Below are 25,596 nucleotides of genomic sequence, written 5' to 3'. Positions count from 1 at the left end.
TTCTCCACACAAGGAATTGTGGGAAATGTAGTTCTTCTGGGAGAAGGGAAAGGAAAGAAGGATCTTTAACAGAACTCTTAGCACCCTCAGCAAAGTATAAGTGCCAGCAGTATTTTATTTTATGTATACAGATTTCCAGTGTAGCTATATCTCTATCGGTTATCAGTTGCTGGATCAGAACCTACAGCTGGCTCATGGCACAACCGTCTGTGTTTCACGGTGGTGCCTCCAACATCTCCTTCTTTATTGTGTTTTTAAGAGAAGGAGAAGGAAGGAGTGACAGGGAAACTAAAAGTTTAGGGATTGGGAAAGGAATAGGCTTGCCAAGTCCCCCCGGGGGGCGGGGAAACCCCCGCCCCAGAAGCCCGTTCCCCGCTGCTGACGGATCGGGCCCTGGGGGGAACTCCACCCCCAAAGCACGGGACGTGCCCGGCGTCAGCACGTCACCCGGAAGTGACGCAGCCACGCCGGGCGCGCTGGGGGTGGGGCCACGGTCATCCGAGGGAAAACTCTATGTTTTCCACTTGGATGACCGGAGCCCTGCTTCCGGCGCGCAGGCGTGGCCGCGTCACTTCCAGGTGACATGCTCGCGGCATGCGTGCCCTTCGCGCGCACGTGCGCTCTCCCAGAGCGAGCCGGGACTCCCCTGCTGTGGCTTAAGGTACGACTTGGCAACCCTAGAAAGGAAGAACAAAGAAAGTGGGTATGTATGCAAAATTTAAAAGTGATTTCATGCTACAGATTGAAGTTAAAAGGTGGCTCCCTTTGCAAAGACTGAAGTCTTTTGGGTGCATCAGTTCTTTTCTTCTGCTTTCAGTTGCTGACTATTTCCGCTGCTGTTTTTCTTCTGCTCTACCTCTTGCTATGCTACGAAAACTTCCACTTCCATGTGGCTCATATGTATGCTCACCTAGGGTATCCCAACGCCCAACACATTGTGGGACAGAGATATTTAAAAGGTAAGAGCAATCTAAGTCCGTAATATCTCTGCTTGCTCTTGGTTGGCTTCAGTGCCATTAAAGCAATCCAGTTGTGTACAATTGTAGCATTTGCTTTTGTGAGAAAGAAAATCTGTACAGGTATGGATTTGTGGTGCTACTGCAAACCTCTGTGCTGCTTGCACAAATCTGGATATGGCTGTATTGTAAATTGTCCTCATTTTTAGATATTTTCAGAGGATAGCCGTGTTGGTCTGCAGCAGCACTAGATTCGAATCCAGTGGCACCTTAGAAACCAACAAGATTTTCTGTATCCATAGAACACAAAAGCTTATACCCAGAATTAAACTTTGTGGATCTTAAAGGTGCCATTGGGCTCAAACTTTGTTCTGTTACTTCAGAAGAAGAAGAGTTGGTCTTATACCAAAGGAGTCTCAGAGTGGCTTACAATTGCCTTCCCTTCCTCTCCCCACAACAGACACCCTGTGAGGTAGGTGGGACTGAGAGAGTTCTGAGAGAGCTGTGACTGACCCAAGGTTACCCAGTTGGCTTCATACGGAGGAGTGGGGAATCAACCCTGGTCCTCCAGATTAGAGTCTGCTGCTCTTAACCATTACACAAAGCTGGCTGTCACTGAATGTATCTATCCACATGGTTTTTATATATCCTGAAAATCTTGTTGGTCTCTAAAGGTGCCACTGGACTTGAATCTAGCGGTTCTACCGCAGTCCAACATGGCTGCCCTCTGAAACTAGCTTCATGGACGGTACTACATTCAGCTTCAAGGAGTGGAAATCCATCAGCCTCATAGACTTGTATCTGACAAAGGGAGCTTTGACTCTTGAAAGCTTATAATGCAGAAATGTTTTTGGTCTCTAAGGTGGACTCAGATCTACCAGATGTTTAGATATGTTCCTCAAGTGCTGGAACCTGGATGGTGTGAGTGAGAGTCTGCCATGTTGTCAGGGTGGAGCCTCCTTATGGGAGCCTTGACAGACCTTGAGAGGAGGAGGGGTGAGCAGCACCCTTGGTCTTCTGCCTCTCTGCCCACTGCCCCTTTGTAGATGGTTAGCTCAGAGGTCATTTCAGGGGGGAACGCGGGGGAACACAGTTCCCCTGGGTGAGGTGCAGGGGGGCGGGGCACATGATGAAGCCCCACCCCCTGCTTCCGGCCGCCCTGCTTCCGGCCCTTATTCAGCCAGGAGGAGGCAGGAGAAGAGGGAGGGTAGTTTGCTCCCCCCCCGCCTCTCCCCACCCCTGCCTGCCTGGGGCCAGGGAGGGCCTTGGCGGGGCTTCCTCGCACTCCCGCTGGCCTTGCAGGTGTGGCATATGCTAATGAGTTATGCTAATGAGTTCCCCTAGCTCTTTTTCTACGAAATGACCCCTGGGTTAGCTAGTATGAGATCTAGGGTGTGCATCTTTTCCGGCCTGAGTCCCTGGCTCTTATGAAGGAGACTCCCTGGATTATGCCTGCCCTGAATTATGCCTGCCCTTTCTTCTCTCTGCCTCCCTGAGAGATGTCCCACCCTCCAGGGTTGATAGACAGAAACTGTTGCCAATTGGATGTGACCAGGGCCGGGCTGGTCTCTAGTCTCCATCCCACTTAAATGGGGGTGCTATAGTGCTAACTTTTGTTATGCACAGAAGCAGAGGTCAGAAAAAGTTGGTAGCCTTATTGATGAGCCTTTGTCTCATTACCAGGAGCTGGTGTGCAAAAGAATGAAGAGAAAGCTATGCAGTGGTTCAGGTAAGATGTGGGCAATATTAATTTTATTAGTAATCTACCTGTGATTTCCCCCCCCTGTGATTCTCTATAGTGCTTACTAAAAGAAACTCTGGAGCAGTGGGAGAAGGAGCAAACCCGCAGGTGTATAAATAGGTCACCTTAAACAGCTATGGAAAAATCAATTGCCTGATGGAAGACACCCCCCCTTCCTTGCAAGTGATGGAAAAGGCAAACTTCTAGGGCAAGCTGATTCCAATGTGCTGGGGCAACAACTGCAAAGGCCCTGCTCCTAGGAGAAGCCAGTGTTGTATCTGCCTGAGAAGGCATTCTAAACACTGTCCTGGACTGATGGCAGTTCTTAGGAAGAGGGAAGACTCCTGAAAGAAGGCACCTGAGATACTCTGGATGCAGGTCATTTAAGCAGGTTAACATGAACTCATAGATACAGATATATAATGGGGGGGAAAGATGCAATATAGTTGTTGGAGCGTTGGTGTAATGTGCTTTTTCTTGTTTCTTGCTGACAAAAGATGGGCTGCAGCGTTTTGAACTAATTGTCACTTTTGGACAGTCTTCAAGAACAACTGCATGTATGGTACATTATTATTGTCTTATGTTGTGCATTATTTGTACATCTGATGAATCAGCTGAGGCTATTATAAGGGTACCCTTGACCACAGCTATTATTTGAGGTTTCAGCAAAAATCCATAGCTAGGGAATCTCTCAAACTAGAAACCTGCTTCTTCATGGAGAATACAGTATCTTCCTAGCCAACTCGTTTCCAGAAGCTGTATATGACAAGCCCCATGGAGAGGAACGATAGTGTCTCAGCATCACCTTCTTGGATCTATCTTCCAGGAAGGATGAGAACCACTACAATATGTTAATGGCTTAGTCCTGACATATCAAGGCACTCTAGAAAGATAGCATGGTTAGTGTTATACAAAGCCATTGAGAGTTCTAGATGAATCAACGGGATCATGCTCGCCATCTCTTTCTCCTAGCCTAGATAATTCATCAGGGTAACCAAATCAGTTTGTATCCCAAAACCAAATCCTCTTGTGCATCTTGACCCAAAAGGGTCAATTAGAAACTGGCCTATTATTGCCAGGTCAGTAGGCCCCAATGATTACTTTTTCTAGAGCACTCTACCTATTCATCTTTGTAGCTTCTGTCTTCTGTCGCAGGCCTGCCACAGAGAGGATCTAGCAAGCTTTATAGAGACGTTTCTAGAGCCCAAGAGTGTTCCCCCTCTCCTCCATCTTCAGTGAAGCCTGTCCCGCCCAAATGGCCATGTGATGGAGGAGGGGCAAGCAGTCTTCCCTCAGTTCTCCTTGCTGCTGTAAGGAGAGGGCATACTATGGCAAGCTACTGTGAGCAATGTCCCTCAGGGTTGGTGAGTGCGCCTGGCTATGGACAACATGACAGCCAAATTTTACATAAACAAGCAAGGGGGCACAGGATCTGGCAGTTTATGCATGGAAGCATCTCACATCTGGTGTTGGGCAATAAGTCATTGGGTAGATCTAACAGCCATGCGCATAGCTGGGCAACACAACACCTTAGCAGACATCCTAAGTAGGGATGTGTCCATAAGCCAAGAGTGACCAGTCACGGACCATTACCATCATCCAATTTTTCAGGACTTGGGATCCCCCAAAATAGATCTCTTGCAACTACAACCAACACCAAATGCCCAGGGTGGCAGCCAGTGTTCCCTCTAAGCTGTGGAGTCTTGTGAGCAAAAATTCTGCTTTCTGAGCTACTGGCTTTAAAGTTGTGAGCAAGCGATTTGGCTACTGTATAAATTAGTTTGCTCTGGAGCCCTCCTTCCTGAGCTAAGACAAAAATGTGTGAGCCGGAGGCTTAAAAACTGTGAGCTAGCTCACACTAACTCAGCTTAGAGGGAACACTGGTGGCAGCAGACCACAACTCACCTGGAGATGTGTTCCAGCTACACTAGCATGGGCACCTGTTTTATGCATCCCAGAATTTTATGCATTGCAGAATGGTTGCCAAACTGAAGGCAGACAAAACAGTGTGTATACTTCTTGCACCCTATTGGCTGAGATGGGTCTGGTTTCCACTGCTCTGGAACCTGGCAAGGGGAATTCACAAATCCCTCCCACTGGAGGAGGATCTTCTACAAGTACGTCCAACCTGCCACCCTGGGCTCAGGTGCTTACACCTGACAGCATGGTTGATCAACCGCTACCACCATTGACACCGAGGGTGACATGCAAAACTTCTACAAGAAGGTCTACATGAACTTCTACAAGAAGGTCATATGAGTATGAATGGATGAGATTTTCAATATGGGCAAAGGAATAAGGGATTAGTCCAGAAACCTGTGACATATCTAAGATATTTAAGTACCTCCTTACCCTGAAGGATGAGGGATTAGCAACTTCATCCATTAAAGTCCACTTGGCTGCAATCTCATCTTTTCATGAAACAGTAAAGGGACCCACAGTTCTCTCTATTGCAGAGTCCAAACAGTTCCTTAAAGTTCTGTTGAATTTATACCCACCTGTTGTATGCCCTGTCCCACAACAGAGTTGATCTCTGGCTTTGTCCAGATGTATTTGTAAATCATTTGAACGGGAGACGATATCTGATTTGTCTTTTCTTTCATATAAGACAGTGTTTTTGGTGGCTATCACCTCTGCCCACAGGGTGGGGGAACTAAGCGCACTTTCCTGTGACCTTCCCTTTCTAAAATTCCATACAGATAAAGTGGTGCTGAGACCATGCCTGGAATTCCTCCCTAAAATAGTCTCCCAGTTCCACATGGGTCACAACATCACCCTTCCAGTTTTTTCCCCCTTCCCTGACTTCTACATCAGGAAGGATGCTGCACACATTGGATGTTAGAAGGGTTCTCCTCTTAACAGAGGGCTTTAGGGGGGACAGGAATTTATTCATTTATTTCAGAGGCCACAATAAAGGGAAGGCCGCCTCTGCACAAACCTTGTCTAGATGGATAGTTTCCACAGCATAGAGCAGCGTATGCTGAAACGGGAGCTGTCCTGTCACTGTATCAGCACACTCTATGATGGCTCAGGCTTCATCAGCAGCCTTCTCATCCAGGCAGCCACTCCAGGATGTATGCAAGGCAGCCACCTGGTCAACGGCCTCGACCTTTGTATGGCATTACTCCATGGACATCGACTCCTGGAGTGAGGAAGCTGTGGGGAAGGCGGTATTATAGTCAGTCTTCTGCTGATCCAGGCCACACCCTCCTCTCTGGTAGGTGAACTTGCTATTCTTCCATGTGGGACTGCACAGAAGCCATGAAGATGAAAATGGGGGTGTACTTACCTGTGACATCGAGTTCATCAAGTGGTCTTCTGTGTGGGCACACAACCCTCCCTCCTTTCCCCGCTGTGGTTTTCTCTACTGAAGCTAACTCCTTACTGCATCGAAGGGAGAACTGAGGGGGGAATGCTTGCCTCTCCTCCAATTCTATGGGCCCCCAAAGACGTTGCCCCCATTCCCTCCATTGGTTCCTATGGTGGGGGGAAAGTGTCTTCAGTGGGCTGGGGGGGGAGTGGGTTGAGGGAGAGGCAACAAATCCACAGTGTAGCTGCTGGAGCCTCTCTCCACATGAACCCCTAAGTTCCAAAGACATTGGACCAGTAGGTCCAATTCTTATGGGCACCCAAAGAGGTTGCCCCCATTCCCTCCATTGGTTCCTATGGTTTTATATCGTGGTAAAATATCCTAACCCAGCAAACAGCAGGCACCCAGCAGTTGGACTCTCCCAGGGAATCTCGTGGAAAGTGAACTGTTGGGAGGTTGCTTGTTTGCCAGGAGTCTAACACTGCTATGTGCACAGTAGAACAAGTACCACTGTGGCAGTGCAAGTGCCACACCGAAATCCAAAAGGACCAACCCAAGAATCTCTGTTTTACGAACTGAGGGGGGGGGGGCTTTCTGCAAGGACAGCAGAACCTAACACCAAAAAACCAAAAGAAAAACCAACGACACACACAACTACTGAACTAACACAGACCCCTAAAGAAACCTTAGCTGATCCAATCCAAAACATCATCAACAACCCACACACACACAGCCCCCCTCAGCAACCAGAAGGAAGAATCTACTAAAAAAGGAAAACTTTAAAAACCCAACCTTCATAACAACAGTGCAACAACTATCACACACCAGAACTTACAACAAGACACACTATTGAACAACAACCCACACCCCACCAGCTCCCACCCAACAACTGAAAGGAATCTACTCTTAAATAGGAAAACTTTACTAAACCCAACCTTCACAACACTGCAACAACTAACACAAACCACAAGAGAAGTTGAACTAGTGAACAAAAATGCACACTAGTGACGACCAGTTCCCCCCCCCCACAACAACCAGAAGGAACAATCTAAACAGGAAAACTTTCAAAAAACCCAGCCTTCATAACAAGACTGCATGTGCAACAACTAACACAAACCAAAACTTTTGGCACACTATTGAGTTTGAACAACAACCCGCAACCCACCAGCCCCCCTAGACCCAAAAGGAATAAACTAACCAACAATAAAGCTTTTAAAAACATGAAAACAAACTTTAAAAACTTTTTAAACACTTAAATTGTAACTTTAAGCAAAGTTAAGTGGAACTGAGCAAAGCCAATTCCTCCCAACACCCACCCAACAGAACCCACCCACCCAACACAGCATATGTAAAGGAAGCCTTGCAAAGAGCTGCATCGTGCATCTGCAATTTGTAGATGTATGGCAGAGACTGGCTGTAAGCTGCCCTCTTCCCTCTCTCCCTCCCCCCTTAGCCCAGAGAAGCCAGGGAAGAGGTGGGAAAAGCCCTGAATTGGCAGGAAAAGGAAAAGGCAAAAGTAGGTAAGGGAGCATTTCAAACTTTAAACCCCTTCCTGCTGTGTCCCACCATTATTTGGGCCCCCCGAATAGCTGCAGAATAGTTCAGCAGCTGTTCAGGGCTGCTGTATTCAGCATGCCGAATCAGATTAGAGAATCTGATTTGGCATTCGGGGAGCCCGCATACTGCCACATAAGCAGTATTTGGGCTTTTATTTGTCTCGGCTGAGCTGAATGCACACCCCTAGTGGTTGGTGCATTAGCAGAATCTCCAGTTAAGCTTAACTTCCAACACTTTTATGTAAATGCTTGCATGAGAAAAGACCTAGTGGGTAAAATGTCATCTTTATGGATGATGGCTACTGAAATAATAGTGGGAGAGAAGGACTTAAATACAAATTCTCCAAAGCAGCCTCTTGTAAGAGTTATAGGAAGAATATGTGGTTTGATCCTGGGAGATTAGGCTTGGCTCCCTTTATTTCCTTTCAGGGTTCTGGAGTCTTTTAGAGATGCTCAATTTGCAGAAATTAAAGAAATGCAACTTTACTTTGCATGGAGATACAGTTGGGAAAGCTGAATCCTCTGTCTGCCATACAATTATGAAAGGTGAAAGGCCTGCCCTTCCCAAAAGGAGGGGAAGCCTTGGGGAAAGTGTGTAGTATGGACCTGGCCCTAGGACTGCCAGGTGTCTGCTGAGGATGGTGGAACTCCTGTCCTGCCCTCCAATGGCCACCATCACTCTGGTGAGCAGAAGAAGGAAAACAAGGGAACATAGGCACTGATGTTTTGATGTCTAGGTAAAGACCTAGAAGTGCAGTTATTCTTCCTCTGCAATGTGCTAAGAGCAGACCAAATATTTATGAAGCACCTGCCTTAACATCTAACGAACAGCTTGTAGGCTGTTCGATATCCACCGCGGCTGGGGTGAGCACCCGGCCCTAGTCCCAGCTCCTGCCCACCCAGCGGTTCGAAAGTCATAACAACTTACGAGTAGATAAATGGGTACCTGCCTTAGAAGGCAGGGAGCACCCTCCTCCATTGGGAGGTGAGGTGGGAACCTCAGCAGCGACGGTTCGGCGAGCGGCGGCAGCAGCGGAGTGGCGTGTAATGGCGGCGGTAGTCGAGACGGTGAGCAGAAGAAAAAGGAAACGCAACATCTAACGGTGAACCGGCGGCGAAGGCGGAGCCCGGAAGGCGTGAGGATGCTCAGCGCAGGCGCGGCGGAGCCTGAGGGACGGAGCCAGTGCCGCGCTGATGCGATCGGCACAACGAATGGGCCCGCCAACTCCAAAAGATCTCCCGAGGAGCCTGAAGAGAGCGGAGGGAAGATGCCGACCCGAAGCCGAGAAGCCGAGCCGAGCCGAGCTGAAGACACGTCAACTGAATCCCACCGGGTGCCGTTAGGTAGTCCCACCCCTAATACGATATATATATGTGCCCATAGATAGGGATAATACAAAACTATGTAAGCCGCTCAGAGACCCATGGGAGGGGTTCGAGCGGGCTAGAAGTTGAAGGTAAATAAATAAATAAATAAATAAATCATAGAGTTTTAGAGATTCCTAGATCAAATCAGTCAATCCTAAAAGAAATCAACCCTGACTGTTCCCTGGAAGGCCAGATCCTGAAGTTGAAGCTCAAATACTTTGGCCACCAAATGAGAAGGGAGCACTCACTGGAGAAGACCCTGATGCTGGGAAAGATTGAAGGTCAAAGAAGACGGGGACGGCAAAGGATGAGATGGTTAGACAGTGTCATAGATGCAACGAACATAAAATTGAGCAAGCTTCAGAGGACAGCGGAAGACAGGAGGGCCTGGCGTGATCTGGTCCATGGGGTCGCGAAGAGTCAGACTCAATTGTGCGACTGAACAACAAAAGAGTCTATTGGGAGTAGAAATGTCAAAGTGTCAGTGACTCTTTCCGTTCCCAGGCCTCACCCCTAAACAGCTCCCAGGAAATGTGGGTGCAGGCCTGTCATCCCTACTCTGCCCATCACACACGTGATGTATCTGTGAAGACACAGTAGGAAACTTTTTGCCCAACACTACTCCAACATGCATCTTCATTTCTTTACATCAGATTGATACATCTTAGGAATTTCCAAGGCAAATGCAGCCCACCAGCCTCAGGTGGGCTTCTGTTTGGATGGTTCCTGCATTCAGCATGGCAGGTAGTGGGTTATGTAGGCACGGGTTACGTCTTCTATATATTGAACTCATCTGGCACGTCTTTCTTTCTTCTCTCTCTCAGTCAAGCTGCAGAGCATGGCCACCCTCACGCCTCTTTTAATTTGGCTGTTGGAAAGCTGAAGAATATGACAGTGGGGCTTGGAGAAGGGTAAGTTGTTTCCTTCCACTGCTATGGAAGTTCTTCTCTCAGCAACTGAAATTCAGTGTAATGTAATGTCTTGAGATAGACAACAAAGGCACAACAGGCCAGTCAGTCTGACGTCGATACTGGGTAAGTTGGTGGAAACTGTTATTAAGGGCTGAAAAGGGCAACTCGAATGATAAAAGGGTTGGAACACTTTCCCTATGAAGAAAGGTTAAAGCGCTTGGGGCTCGTTAGCTTGGAGAAATGACGGCTGGGGGGGGTGACTGGATCAGAGTTTATAAGATTATGCAGGGGACAGAGCAGGTTGAAAAAGAAGTACTTTTCTCCCTTTCTCACAATACAAGAACTCGTGGGCACTCCATGAAATTGCTGAGCGGCCGGGTTAGAATGGATAAAAGGAAGTACTTCTTCACCCAAAGAGTGATTAACACATGGAATTCACTGCCACAGGAGGTGGTGGCGGCTACAAGCATGGACGGGTTCAAAAGGGAATTAGATAAACATATGGAGCAGAGGTCCATCAGTGGCTATTAGCCACAAGGTATAGATAGGGGTAGGTAGCGGCTTCTGGGCATCTATTTGGTCATTGTGTAAAACAGGATGTCAGATTAGATGGGCTATTGGTTTGATCCAGCATAATTGTTCTTCTCTTATCCTCGCTTGGACCTCAGATAAGTATAGCGATATCCTGTGGTGTTATCCTTCCCCCCTTGTCTGTTGGGATTGTTATTTTCCTTGCTGATTGTTTTCTATGAACTACTGTAACTAAGGATCTTGTGAGAATCTGTGTATGCTTCTGTTTTTTGTATGCTTGAGAACTGTTTAGTAAAAGGCAACATTTATTCATAAACCTAGCGTGTTGTCTCAATTCCTGGGAATTAGGAGCGTTTCGTTGGCCAATCTGACCTCTGTATACATTGGCAAGAACTCACGCCCATTGTCGTAGATAATCCTGACTTGGGCATTCGGAACCATCCTTAGAGGAGGTCCGGTCACAAGAGGGAATTAGATAAGCATATGGAGCAGAGGTCCATCTGTGGCTTGTTGCCACAAGGTATAGATAGGAACTCTCGGTTTGGGGCAAGTGATGCTCTGTCTTCTTGGTGCTTGGGAGGGCCAACAGTCGGAGGGCCTCTGGTGTCCTGGCCCCACTGCTGGACCTCCATTATTGTGCCCAGTGCTGGTATTCAGAGAGATACTGCCTCTGAGCATGAAGGTTTTGAGGCAGTTGTTTTGCTTTCTTGACCCCCACCGATGCTCCCTCTAAGCCGTGGAGTCCTGTGAGCAAAAATTCTACTTTGTGAGCTTCTGGCATTACAGTTGAGAGCCAGCGATTTGGCCACTGCATAAATTAGTTTGCTCTGGAGCCCTCCTTCCTGAGCTAAGACAAAAATGTGTGAGCCGGAGGCTAAAAAACTGTGAGGTAGCTCACACTAACTCAGCTTAGAGGGAGCACCGACCCCCACCCCATCATTCTGTTTTAAATAACCATCTGCCCCTATCTACCATAGATACAGCCGTGGAGTCCTGTGAGCAAAAATTCTACTTTGTGAGCTTCTGGCATTACAGTTGAGAGCCATTGCCACTATGGCAGCTTCTAAAGGGTTTTTTTGAGGCAATAGATGAGCAGAGGTGGTTTGCCATTGCATTCCTCTGTGTAGCAATCCCATTCTTCCTTCGTGGTCTCCAATCCAAGTACTAACCAAGGCTGCTGATCCTGTTTAGCTTCTAAATTCTGATGAGCTCAGATGTGTCTGGGCTATGCACTTAGAATTATGAAAAGGGCTTATATTTCATAAAGTTCTACAGTTTAGTATATTGAAGGTATGTGATTGTGAGGGGACGGTTCAATAAGAGAGTGGTGATAGAATAGACCATTGGTCAGTTCTGATGTCAGCAATTAATTGTGCATAAATGAAACATTGATGTAGCTTTACAAACAGTAAAGGCGATATGTAAGGATGTAGCTGTCTGTTTAAGTGTTCTTCCCTCCCCAGCCCATACCAATTCACCTAGGCCTGTTCTTCACATGATACAGAATGTGGTAGAAAACTGATGTGACAGAATGGGCTATGCTAGACTAGAGGGAGAGGAGTGTCCTGTTCTTAAGAACAGAAGAGAAGCCATGCTAAATTAGACCAGTGGCCCATCCAGTCCAACACTTTGGGTCATGCAGTGGTCAAAACCCAGGTGCCATCAGGAGGTCTACCAACACGGCCAGAACTCTAGAAGTCCTCCCACTTCTGCGCCATATGTTTATCCAATCCCCTCTTGAAGCTGTTTATATTCCTCTCTATGTAAAAACTCCCTATATATATATTTTAAAATAGCATATCAGGGAGAGAAGTTTAGTTTTTTGGCAGGTCCTCTTAATACTCCAGTGACAAGAAATTGTTATTGTTAAGATTTTTTAAAAAGTATAATTCCCCACTTGTAATCTAATGTGGTTCAGTGCATTTTACCAGCCCTACATCCTGCCACCTCAGTTGCACCTCATTCTCTTGTACATGTAGATGGGGCTATAATAATCATTGTATGCCTTCCAGGGAAGTGGAAAAACTTCTCAGTAGAGCTGCTGGTCATGGACTCCAAGAAGCCCATAATCTCCTAGAGAACATCAGGAACAGAAATCAGCCCTGAGAGACCTGCTGCACTATTTAATAACAAGAGTACCAGCCTGTTCTGTCCAAGTACATTTGCTTGTTTTTTCACTACTACATTTCTGTTACTTGGAACTACTGTTTCTGTCTTGTGCTCTGTGTTAATTGGCATGATTTATGGTTCCAGAACAAGCTAGTCGTAACTCCATTCAAGAAAAGGAAATGTCCCAAATGTTGGTATTAAGACAAACTGTGGAATTGCCTTAGGATTTAAGACAGTTGTTTGGGCAAAATAATTTATTCATGCCACTCAATAGTTGTTTGTGACTGAAATAAACACAGCATATCTATTTACTGTGCAATTTATAATAGAAATTATCTTTATTTTGCATTTGCTACTGCTTAAAAGCACTTTCACAGTGCTTTTACTGGAGAACATAATTACAGTGAATGAAGATGCTTCCCTGTTCGTGGTACCCTCTTTCTCAAGCTAGTGTGATAATAGTTTGGTAATAAACATTTGTTTTGTGAGATGTTATGGGTTGCATGCTCTCACACGGTTGTCATGTGTACTCAGTAACCTTGTTTGTGGGACAACATGGGACCAATTTACAAGGCTTCCTGGGCTAGTTGTTACCACAGTCAGGTGTTGGAAATGGGCTGACAAGGCTAAAGCACGAGGTGGCTTCCAGCCACAAAAAGCTGCCATTTTAACCATAGTTTTTAATCAAAGTGATTAAAGAGTCTAGCGTGTGAGCCACTAGACACGTATCACTTTTAGTCATTTCCTTTCACTTCCCTGCATTCTTCAAGGAAAGTACAGGTGAAACAGTTGTGTTTCACAGAATGATGGGTTGCGAGGATGGAAGATATAATGTTCTATGTGATTCCTTTGTCTGTATGTAAATTTATTTAATCATGGCCATAAAGGGGATTAACCATCATTCAGGCTCTGCCTGGAATTTGAAGTCCTGCAGTTTGTTTGGTTTTCCTTCGGTATCCTAAAGTCACATGTGCTGGCCAATGAGAGAAAGAGAGCTGGCCTGCATATTACAGGCTGGCCAATGAGAGAAAGAGAGCTGGCCTTTACAATAGCTCTGCATATTACAATTGCTGAAGGAAAAACCAATATCATACCAGTGATGGTAGCAACCAACAGATAACGTGGATGTCATTCAACAGTGTACATGCATCTTTAAACCCATGTCTATGTATATCTGGAAATCCTAAGTCAATCAGGGACTTCAGAGAAAGTGCACAAGTGTTGAAAGAGGAGGGGCCATAGCTTAGAGGTAGAGCATCTGCTCGGCATGCAGAAGAGCCCAGGTTCAATTCCTAGCATCTCCAGTTGAAAGGATCAGGTAATTGTGATGTAAGACTTCTGCCTGAGACCCTGGAGAGCTGCTGCCCATCAGAATGGGCATTATTGATGTAATGGACCAAGGGTTTGATTCAGTATAAGGCAACTTCATGCATTCAGATGACTGGGATGTTTGGTACATGAAAAGACTGGTGCCATTTGAGCAGTTCCCTGAGCAATTTTAATGTGCAGAACTGCTCTTAGTACTTGGGCATGTTATCGGCCTCTCATAAATAACACAGGAGAAGGGGAGTTTTATTTCATTTCTCAGTTCTAATTTTAATCTAATGTAGTCCTATATTGACATAGGACAAACAGGTCAATCTCAGTGCCAAAGAAAAGGACAGATATTTGATGCAGAGATACAACTTATTTCTAACCTTTTACATAAAACCATCACAGAATTTACCGCCTGCATTTCATGGCCTTTTAACCCCACTATTCACCATTTCCCCCTTGTATATTCCTTTCTAATTTTAATCTAATGTAGTCCTATATTGACACAGGACAAATAGGTCAATCTCAGTGCCAAAGAAAAGAGGGACAGACATTTGATGTAAAAAAGTCAGCATTCAGAAGTGGGGTCTGAAAGTCAACATTTGTCAACAGAACTACTTAAAAGGGAGACTCCAATGAATTAGAATTTATGAATAAATGTAATTGTATTAACCAGGACTTGAAAGAGATACAACTTATTTCTAACCTTCTACAAATGTTAAATTTTGTTGAACCAACAACTGTAGTTTCTGTAAATGGTCAGTATATGTATATATTTATGATACTTAAAAAAAAAATCTTTACATTAAAAAAATCACAGACCTTACCACCTGCATTTCGTGGCCTTTTAACCCCACTATTCACCATTTCCCCCTTGTGCATTCCTTTTTTTAGTCCATAAAGGCTTGTACAGCAATAAATCTGTTAATGTTTATGGTGTCATGTTGTTTTTGCTTCAGCAGACTAACACATCTACCTCTGGAGTGGGAGAGGGACATTTTGCAGTGATTTGAGCTGAAGCATAGAAGTGTGTAATTCTGCTCATTTCCTGCATCTCAGGTTTAAAAGAGCCAGGTGGCAGGTGATGTGAAAGGCCATCCTGAGACTTTGGAGAGGTGCTGCCCATCAGAGGAGACAATAGCAACGTGTTAGTACCATGGTCTGATTCAGTTTTACAGCTGCCTTGTGTGTTAATGGTTGACATCCCCAGTTTTGAACACTAGGAGGCACCAGTGCATTGTTTGAATTTTTTGTAGACCAATTCTTAGCTGTAGAACAGAGCAATATATGCACCCCCCCACCCCCCGGCCCCCAGCTCTGTATCTTTCTCCCAGGCTGGTTCAGTGTATACCAGGGGCAAAGCCAACAATATTAACATTGATATAAGCAGTATAAAAACCCAGATGAACAGAACTTTCCCCATAGATCAGAATGGCTTCTCTGAGGAAAGCAATTTCCTGTCTACAAATTCCTTAGGTATTTTCTCTGTGCAATCTATATTTGGTTGCATTACTTCCATAGAGTGTTTTTTTTTCAATTTTGCAGATTTGTTCTTTAATTAGTTCTTTAATTCGTTTAGTGATTTTAAGGTTCCTACAATTCAGGGATTTTTCATAACTGACGCTAATACAGTACTACAGAATGTGTCACATGTGAATGTCAATGTAATTTTAGAAAGAAGAAGAAGAGTTGGATTTATACCCCTCCCTTCACTCGGACTCTCAGAGTGGCTTACAGTCCCCTTCCCTTCCTCTCCCCACAACAGACAGCCTGTGAGGTAGGTGGGGCTGAGAGAGCTCTTGAGAGAACTGCTCTTGAGAGAACCATGACTGACCCAAAGTCACCCGGCTGGCTGCATGTAGAGGAGTGGGGAATCAAACCCAGTTCTTCAGATTAGAATCCACTGCTCCTAACCACTACACCAAACGGGAAGATAGACATTTTAAGACTGAATACACATTCTGCCCATTGAAGGTGAGCACAGCTGAGACAAAATGCAGAGCTCTAGAAACTGCAGAAAGGGCTCTTGACTATTAATTGGTTTAATCTGCAGATTAATCAACTAAACCATTTATTGATTAAGTAGCGAGGGTACAGTTGGGAAATACCTGGGGATTTTGTGGGAGGAGCCTGAGGCTGGCAGGGTCTGGGGAGGGTGGGACTTCAGTGGGGTATAATGCGTCGTGTCCACCTTCCAATGTGGTCATTTCCCCCCAGGCGAACTGATTCCTGTCACCTGGAGATCAGTTGTACTAATGGGAGATCTCAAGCCACAGCCTGGAGATTGGCAACCCTAAATGAGGGCCAGTTTCAATCAGAGGGGCTGAACATTAAGTGCACTGCACACTATTTCCTTTTTTTACTACTTTGGTTCTGGTGTTGTTACTGCAACAGGACATTAGAGACTGCCATTCTACCCTAAAACCGGTGACAGCTGTTGCTGTCCAACATCTCCAAAAGGCACTTGAAGAAGGTTTGAGATAATATGCTCATTTCTTTTAAGGTTAATCAGTTAAGTCATCCATGAAGATGACTCTTGACTCATCAACTAAAAATATTTAATCAGTTAACAGCCCAAGTAAATATCAGTCCAGACGGTTGACAGTGAAGGCCCTGTGCGAAAGTGAAATGAGAGTTAATTGTCAAAAGTCAAAGGTGCAAGTGAATTACTCATTATACACACCACAAATGGGCCCTGGCCAAGATTAGGGGGCTGGGTTGTTTTGCTGCCACAGGGCTGGTCTCTGCCCCATTTCCCACTTGGGCTCCTCATCATGACAGCATCTTGGCTTAGAAAAATACAACTACATCATGGCCAAGGCTGGAGAAATCCTATTGTTAATTAGATTAATCTCCTGGGTCCTTTCTGCCTAGGCCAGACAAAATTAGTTCAATAACTCTGGGAAGAACAAACTCCCAACTCCTTCCGATTGCTTTTACTGTCCTCCCAGGGTTACCGAATAGAACAATTAAAAGTGTATTGCACTGGAGTGGCCCAGTCGCATGAAACAGTTCAAATAGGGCTGCCAAACACTAGGTGGTAGCTGGAGATCTCCTGGGATTACAACTAATCTCCAGGCAATAGAGATCAGTTCACCTGGAGAAAATGGTCGCTTTGGAAGGTACACTTTATGGCATTAGAACCTACTGAAGTCCCTCCCCTCCCCAAACCCCCCCTCCTCAGGCTCCACCCCCAAAATCACCAGGTGTTTCCCAATCCAGAGCTGGCAACCCTAAATTCAGGGGCCAGATCCTTGGCTGAACTCCTAATACCAGTCAGCAAGTGATGCCATTAATGTCAGTGAAGACTGAGTCACACAGGAATCCTAAACAGGTATTGAGGTTGGTATGAAAGGTTATCACATGGGCCTTTTCTCCCTCCTGCCCCTGTAGCCTTATTTCAATCCACACACCCTATGCTAATCTTAAGATTCCATCTTTCCCCTCCTGGAAATAAGACCTGTCCTTAAACAAGCCTCTCTATCCATGATGCTCCCCCCACCAATAAATATGCAAAGGACCCACATATTTTTCTGCCACATGCCATAGAGGGCTTCATAGTGGATTGCTCTCTCAGAGGCTAGGCATACCTACATTTCCACATTAAAACGTGTTGCCAGGTCTGGGACGGAAAATAGCTGGAGACTTTGGGGGTGAATCCAGGAGAGGGTGGGGTTTGGGGAGGGGAGGGGCCTCAGCATGGTACAATGCCATGGAGTCCACCCTCCAAAGCAGCCATTTTCTCCAGGGGAGCTGATCTCTGTCAGCTGGGGATCAGTTGTAAAAGCGGGGGATCTCCAGGCCCCACCTGGAGGCTGGCAACTCTAATATACACTGCATTGCAACAGAGATTCTATTTATTCATGTTCAAGGTTCGTAGGCTGCCCTTTTCACTGGGAAGTAGCTCAAATGGCAGAACATAAAAATAGTCGATTGACCATCAAAACAATAAACAATGGACTTATCCTCCGGTATATATAATTCTATTTTGGTCATGGACTTTCTTGAACATTCCAACACGCTCCAAAATCACTTCGCTCTCTGATCTGTCATTCAGAGGGTCTCCCTATCCACTGGCTGCTTTGCCTGAGTCCTGCCTCCAACATTCTAAATAGTCCTCTCCCCCCCACAGCCAGTCAGAACACAGGGGTCGTTTGCATATGCGGCCTCACTGGCCTTTCCTTCTAACATTCTAAACAGTTTGCTGTTGATGTTCTGAGGTAAAATAAATTTCCCCTTAGTGTCTGTTGGGGGAAACCATGGTTGCAAATCTCCAGGTGAGGGCTGAAGATCACTCAGAATTACAACTGCTTTCCAGATGGCAGAGATCAGTCCCCCTGGAGAAAATGGTGGACTGTGTCCTTATATCCTGCTGAGATGGCCCCTGTATGACAGCCAATGTGACGTAGCAGTCAGGGCTTCAGCTATTAAAACTGATGTCCAGATGACCCAGATCAGTTCTCTTGGAGACAATGGCTGCTTTGGGCATTACATTACATTACGTTACATATTAGACTTCTATACCGCTTTTTCCCGAAGGCTCGGAGCAGTTTACATAGACATTTAATTGCCTAGCTAGGGTCACAATGCAAGGGGGAGGGGGGTGAATGCCTTACCAGGCACCTACGCAGCAATGGTCTTCTTCTGTTGTTCTTTCGTGGCGGATTCTTTTTTTTGCTGTGTCCGGGCAGCGGCGTCTTCGGCGGAGGTCTGTCTCTCTTCATATTGGCTCTTTTGGGGTGGTCTTTCACAGCGCGCAGCCATGCGATGCCGTAACCGTTGGTCTCCGTCCCGCAGGCTCCGACCGCGTTGCGTCACCACGCTGCCATGTCGCCCAGGCCAATCGCCATCTGAGTCGCCCACTGTCTCCCGCCGGCCCGCCGCCATGTTCTTTTCCTGCGAGATTGCCGCTCGCACCGCCGTCCAGCCACTCAGCCACTGCTGCTGTGCTCCATTTTTTTTAATAGGGTGCCCCCCCACTCTAGGAGTGGGTACCCATTTATCTACTTGCCTTAAGGGCTTTCGAACCGCTGGTTGGGCAGGAGCTGGGACATGGACCGGGAGCTCACCCTGGTCGTGGTGGGACTCGAACAGCTGTTAAGGCTGTTCGGTGATAGATTACTTTTTGCAGGCTTTAACTGCCTGTGCCACCGCTCTTGGTGTAGATTCTATGGCATTATACCCTGCTGAGGTCCTTCCCCACCCCAAACCCTGCCCTCCCCAGGCTCTACCCCTCAAATCTACAGGTATTTCCCAACCCAGAGTTGGCAACCGTGTAATGGAACCACTTTCCAGACCTTTGGAACCCAGAAAACGTGGCACAGGAGGAGATGCTTTTCTACCTTAGCTGCCACTGCATAGCTGCCATTAACATAAGCCAACCTCCAGGTGGCTCCTGGAGATCTCCAGCTATTAAAACTGATGTCCAGATGACCAAGATCAGTTCTCCTGGAGACAATGGCTGCTTTGGGCAGTGGATTCTATGGCATTATACCCTACTGAGGTCCCTCCCCACTCCAAATCCTGCCCTCCCCAGGCTCTACCCCTCAATTCTACAGGTATTTCCCAACCCAGAGTTGGCAACCATGTAATCGGCTATGGAACTACTTTCCAGACCTTTGGAACCCAGAAAACATGGCACAGGAGGCGGTGCTTTTCTACCTTAGCTGCCACTGCATAACACCCCCCTCCCCCTCAAAAAAGCAAGTCAGAGGTGGAGAGAACCATATCTGTTACCATAAGGTTGTCCTCCCATTCTACCCACTTGGGGCAGCAAAATGACTTGAGACAGCCCTGCCTTATAGCTAAGCAGAAGGAAAGAAACATGGCTTGCCTCCCTCCATTTTCCGCTTCCCTCTGCTGCCCCACCAGCCACAGTCGGGAACACTCATCTGGAGCTTCCTTCTAGATCTCGTCATATTTCTTCCAACAACGGGCATTACTCCTAGTAAAAATTATAAACATCAAACTTGCATAAATCAATAGGAAATGATTAAAATATCAACAGTCCGTTGAAATCAGTTAAATATTGGGTAACTGGTAGGCTTGCCAACACTGGGTTGGAGAAATTAAATTCCTGGAGATTTGGGGTTGGAGCCTGGGGCGGGTGGAGTTTGGGGAGGGGAGGGACCTCTGCTGGGTACAACACTATATATCCCCCCCTCCAAAGGAGCCATTTTCTCCAGCAGATCTTTGTTGTCTGGAGACCCGTTCTAATTCCAGGAAGATCTCCAGACTCTACCTGGCTGTTGGCAACCCTAGTAATTAGGGGGAAAGTCTTACCTGAGCAAGGGCAGGTTGACAGACTTTACAGAGCTGCCTTAAGTCAGACATTTCTTTTGTCTAATTCAGGATAGTTTGCTCTGATTGGCAGCACCTCCTATTAGGTAACCAAAGGTGGTTCCCTGCAGATACTATCTGAGATCCCTTAACAAGAGATCCAGTTCCCTGTCCAACTCTGTTTGTTGTTTCTCCTTGTGAAATCTACTCTGGATCTCCCTGGCTTCCCCCCCTCAGAATACATTATACCCATTTACTCACTTTGCATAGTGTAATTGGAGTTGAAAAATTTGGATATTCCTAGAACAGCTGTTGCCCTAAAAAAAATACCTCCGTGAACTCTATGGGCTTGTTCAGAGACGCACACAACCTTCTTATGCTTTACTTATTGTGTCGGTAGAACCATCAGCAAATACAATGGAAATAATCTGTTAATGGCTAAGCAACCCGGTGAAATCAAAGCAACTGAATCCTTAGTAGACTGTTAAGCCATCAAATCCTGATGCAGCTGGCAGTGGCACATAGTCTGCCAAGGGCGACCTGGAAAGCAGTTTCACCCAAATTGTTTCCCATTCATCTCATGAGATTTAAGTCCAGGAGCACTCAGAGACCAACTAGATTTTCAAGGTACAAGCTTTCGAGAGTCAAAACTCCCTCAGTCAGACACCTTCATGTCTGGCAAAGGGAGCTCTGACTCTCAAAAGCTCTTGTTGGTCTGTTAGGTGTTCCTGGACTCGAATCTAGCTGATTTTCAAGGTACAAGCTTTCGAGAGTCAAAACTCCCTCAGTCAGACACCTTCATGTCTGGCAAAGGGAGCTCTGACTCTCAAAAGCTCTTGTTGGTCTGTTAGGTGTTCCTGGACTCGAATCTAGCTGTTCCACTGCAGATCAACATGGCTACTCTCTGAAACTATTTATCTCATTCGTTTCTTTTCCAATCAAGAAAATCTGGTTCCCATGAATATAGGGCGATCTGCAAAGCTATAAATTTCCTACATGCTCTTTGAAGGTCCATTGGTTTGCTGTGCATGTCCTTTGAATAGCTGATAATGCACAGAAATGGATAAACAGTCTAGGTTTTCCATGCAAATAGTCTGGATTGGGTGGCTGTGTCAACAGTGACCTCTTTGGGATGCATTTAGAACTACAAATTTATGTTGGGTCAACTCACAAGTGGTGACGTTCATAGTTTAACAACAGCCAACTGGGAAGTTTGAATCTAGTTTTCACCCTTTTACCGAAAACTACCCTTTCCAAGTTGTTTGTCTGTGTGAGGTTGACACTGATGTTAGGCAGTGGAAATTTTTTTAAAAAAGATATATGCATCAATATCATTCAATGAGGGACAATAATTGTTTTCCCCGGGAAAGGAGCCAGATTGCACATTATATTGGAAAGATGTGACGGGGTTGCCTGATGTGTTTTCAAGCCTAATAAGAAGCTCTGTGTGCATGGGAGGGGGGGATTTGGATCAGGGCCACTCTGCTGGGCAAAGAAAATGTGAATGCTTCCTCTTGAGCATCTTGCCAATAGAGCCCATCGCTTCCCATGCAATTAGCTGGGCAGAGGAAAAAGACAGGCAAAGACTACCTTCTTTCCCTTCTGGGGCTAATTGCAGTTAGGATAAGGTGACGGTTTCAATCTTGAAAATGGCACGGCGAACAGTATAACTCTCTGTCCCATCAGTGCTGTGACTCTGATCCCCACACCCCAAATTTTGGGGCCTAATTATAAATCTCCAACACATAGTGTGGTGCTTAATTCCAGGACAGGTATCTAGTTGCGTTGCCAAAGTTTCTGAAACATGAGATATTTCCTCCCCAAGAAATTGTGAAGAAAGAGGTCTCCTGCGCATATCTTCTGATGCATCCTTTTCAGTGACCAGTAGGGCTTTTTCTGCTGGGGGAATGCGCCAAAATGGAGTTACGGAACCTCTTCGACAAAATTATTTTTAAAATGTTTAAAAGTTCATGAGTTTTCAGTATACGGATTGAAAACTTCATTTCCCTCTTGAGAGTTCCAGCACCTCTTTTTAAAAATTATTTTAAAAGCCCTGATTACCAGCATGCCTTTGCCAGTGCTGGGCCACAGGAAGCTGGCCATGCTGGTTGGGAAGGTAGATGTCTTGCTGGTGGGGAAAGCAGACCTCTTCCCACTTTCAGTGGGGTTAGCCGACCCTTGCCTTTTTTTTTTTATATAAACACTTGTTAAGCTGGACCCAGCGTTGTTGCTGCAGAAGCAAGTTAATGCAGCTGCAAAAAAAAGCATTCTTCCAATTCAGTCAAGCCCACAAGATGGCCCCTTGACACAACCCATCTGGCCACGTGGATCCACACCATGGTAACACCAAGACTAGACTATGACAATGCACTCTGCATAGTTTCCTCATCTGAAATCAGTTTGGAGACTCCAGTTGGTACGGAATGCCACAGCTCGCTTATTACCAGGAGTGATGCATATTACTCCCATTCCGCAGTCATTCCGTTAGCTTCCCATCAGTTACCAGGCCCAGTTCCAGGCAGGTACTGGCTGTCATGGCTTTGGCCCCTCATATCTGCCAGACTTCCTCTCCCTCTGTGCTCTGCCACAGCAGTTTTGCTCATCGCAGCCACCCTACAAATGGGCAGTATCAACAATTTCCCATTATTTGTGCTTTCTTTCTTATGGAATGACCTGCCTGATGAAGTTAGGGAAGGCTCCCACTCTCCTGGCTTTCCACACACTATGCAAAGGTGAGTTGTCCAGGAGGGCTTTTTTGCATGGGTAATAGGGTAGATAGAGCTGCGGTGGCTCAAGTGGTTAAGACGCTGAACTGCAGGCTGTGGAAGGTCGGTAGTTCAGCAGTTCGAGACCTGAGTGTGCCGCATGACGGAGTGAGCTACCGTCTCTAGTTCCAGCTCCTGCCAACCTAGCAGTTTGAAAGCAAGAAATTGCAAGTAGATAAATAGGTACCACTTCAGTGGGAAGGTAACAGCGTTCCGTGCGCCTTGGTGTTTAGTCATGCCGGCCACATGACCACGGAAACGTCTTGGGACAGTGGTGGCTCTTCGGCTTTGAAACGGAGATAAGCACCGCAACCCTAGAGTCAGATTCGACTGGCTTTCGAGCAAGGGAACCTTTTCCTTTTAATAGGGTAGTACGGTAATTAAATGGTTCAGGAAGTTGCGCTGGTAAAGGGATAGGGACTGGGAACAGAGGTGTGCTGGGTGGAGTGTATATAGTTGGCCTCGGAGGGCCGTTTTTCCTTGTCTTGTTGTGAAGCACAATAAATGCGTCTGAACGCATGTCATAGTTCGAATTCTCCATGTGTCGAACCCAGTACTTTTCAGGTCTATACTACTGTGACCTGCCCGTTGCTGTAAGTATGCTCCTAATGTGTAATTTCTGCTTGGTTTAACATGTCATGTTTAAAATGCTTCTACTTTGTGAACAGGTTTGTTTCAGCTCTGTTTCAGATTTCTGGTTGGCTCCAGAGTTCTATAATTCAAATCCTATTGCACAGTTTATGTAATCTGTCTTGTGTCTCAGTAAGAAAAGATGACTGTGAATAATATTTTTTTTAAATAACAGAAATGTCTTTTTAATCCCCTGCGAGCAGGGTAGCTTTATTATTTTTTTTATTACACCTAAACACTACAGAAAAGAAAAAAGGAGAGGGAAAAGTTACCCCGGGATAAAGGACAGAAAATAAAAACCCACACTATAACTAAAATCCCAAGAGAGAGGGTTGTTTACAGTTAGTATTCTGTTAGTATTCAAAATTAAAAAGTTTTTTTAAGTCAATGCAATCGGAAATTAGTAAATCCATGTTAGTATCTTCTCCATCTTCTTTTATGTGCGCAAAGAGTTCTTTCATCTTCATCCCAGTTTGCAAGTTTCAAGTCTCTAAAGAGTTACTTTGGTCTTCTAAGCCGCAAATCATATGTCTCTTTGGCCTCGCCACCTGATGCTCCTTGGTCGTTGTCCCTGTCTTCTGTAGTGACTGCTCCAGCCCCTCCTTCTTGCTGTTCTTCCTCCTTCAATCCGAAAAACCGCTTCAACCATTCTTCTGCTTTAAAAACCGAGTCAATTTTTCCCCTTTTGTCTTTGTATTTAAACACGACCCCTTCCGGGAAGTTCCAAAAATACGAAATTTGGTTGATCTGCAATGTTGAGATCAGCTCTTTGTAGGCTTTTCTTTTCTCGTGAACCTCAAATGGAACGTCTTTTAAAACTCTGATAGTTGCAGCTCCCAGCTGCAGGGGATTAGCTGCTGTTGCTTTCAGGATATCATCCCTCGTTTGTCTTCGGAGAAACTTAACGACAATTTCACCCGGCAGGTTATTCCGTTTTATGTATTTGGAGTATGATCGATAGACCATCTCGATTTCAGCTTCCGCTTCTGCCGCTGAACAGCCCATCGCTGGTGCGATAAGCTCTGCCATCGTCTTTTTCAAGTTTTCTCCTTGTGCTTCAGCTATCCCCTGGAATCTGAGTGTTTTGTTTGCTTTTTCCATCTGCAGGTTCAATAATCTGCGTTCCGCTTGTGTTGCTTTGCAAGACTTTGGTTGGATGCGGTCATCTGCTGGTTAATACCATCGAGTCTTTCATTTATTGGCTTGAGCAGATCTGTTAGCATAGAGAGCAAGTCTCCTGTCTCTTCGCCCCTCGGACTCTGACCGCCCCTCCCAATTTGTCTGCCTGGCTTTCCTCACGTGCTGGCCATTTTCTACTTTGTTTACACTAGAAGACCGACTTCACTCTTTCTGCAAACACAGCTAAGTCTCTTGCACACTTCCGCAATTCTTTTCTCTCCTCCCCCCCTTATTTGGTTATAGCATTTCAGTTTGTTTACGACTGGGAATCTTCCCCGACGTCGCTTTCCGGAGGGTGGGGGGGAGGACTCACTTTTTAAAAAAGTTTTTCGCTTGGCTCATTCTCTGATTCATTGATCGTCTGCATCCAGACTCCTTGTAGCTTCGTTAGATCGATAACCCTCGCTGCTTGTCCCGGTCGGCATCGGCTAAGCTCGGTAAAAACCGAACCTCACAGGGGGCGGACCAATTGGGGCAAAGGAGCGCCTCAATTCTCTGGCATTGTGCCATTGAAGAGGTCGCCCTTCCAGCGCCCCCGGCTCAGAGCCTTTTACTAAGGCTCACCTGGGAGTGCCACTTGAGGTGGCACCCCTCCAACCCCACTGGAGTGCGGAATACCTCCCCAGCAGTCGGGGAGAGTGTCCGCCATCGCCGAGCCACAGACCGGAAGTCCTCTAAAATAACAGAAATGTGATCAACTGAATTGCAAGTTCCAGCAGGATTCAGACTGGAGTTGAATGGGTTACTGAGTCAAGAATCCAGGTTAGGAGGCTAGAATTCCAGCCAGAAGGGAACTGAAACAAGAAAGGGCAGGTGAACAGATCGGGAAGCTGGCAGAACTGGAGGGGTAGGCACAGATATAGATGAGGATCTGTGGGCAGTGACATCAGAAGCAAAATTAGGGGACTGCACAACCATGGACGGAGCTGCGGTGGCTCAAGTGGTTA

At 46.1% G+C, this 25,596-nt stretch overlaps 1 long non-coding RNA gene across 1 annotated transcript; it reads left to right on the top strand.

Moving 5' to 3' along the window:
- The first annotated feature begins 826 nt into the window (after positions 1 to 826).
- On the top strand, positions 827 to 9,812 carry LOC107114487. Its single transcript, XR_001482649.1, has 3 exons — positions 827 to 959; positions 2,640 to 2,685; positions 9,756 to 9,812. It is a non-coding gene; the product is annotated as an uncharacterized LOC107114487 (long non-coding RNA).
- The last annotated feature ends 15,784 nt before the right edge of the window (positions 9,813 to 25,596 follow it).

This window comes from Gekko japonicus, unplaced genomic scaffold, assembly GCF_001447785.1.
Source record: "Gekko japonicus isolate JY-2015 unplaced genomic scaffold, Gekko_japonicus_V1.1 scaffold68, whole genome shotgun sequence".
In the NCBI taxonomy this organism is placed as follows: domain Eukaryota; kingdom Metazoa; phylum Chordata; class Lepidosauria; order Squamata; family Gekkonidae; genus Gekko; species Gekko japonicus.
The sequence above is the reverse complement of the archived record's forward strand: the minus strand, read 5'-3'. Positions and strand labels throughout refer to the sequence as shown.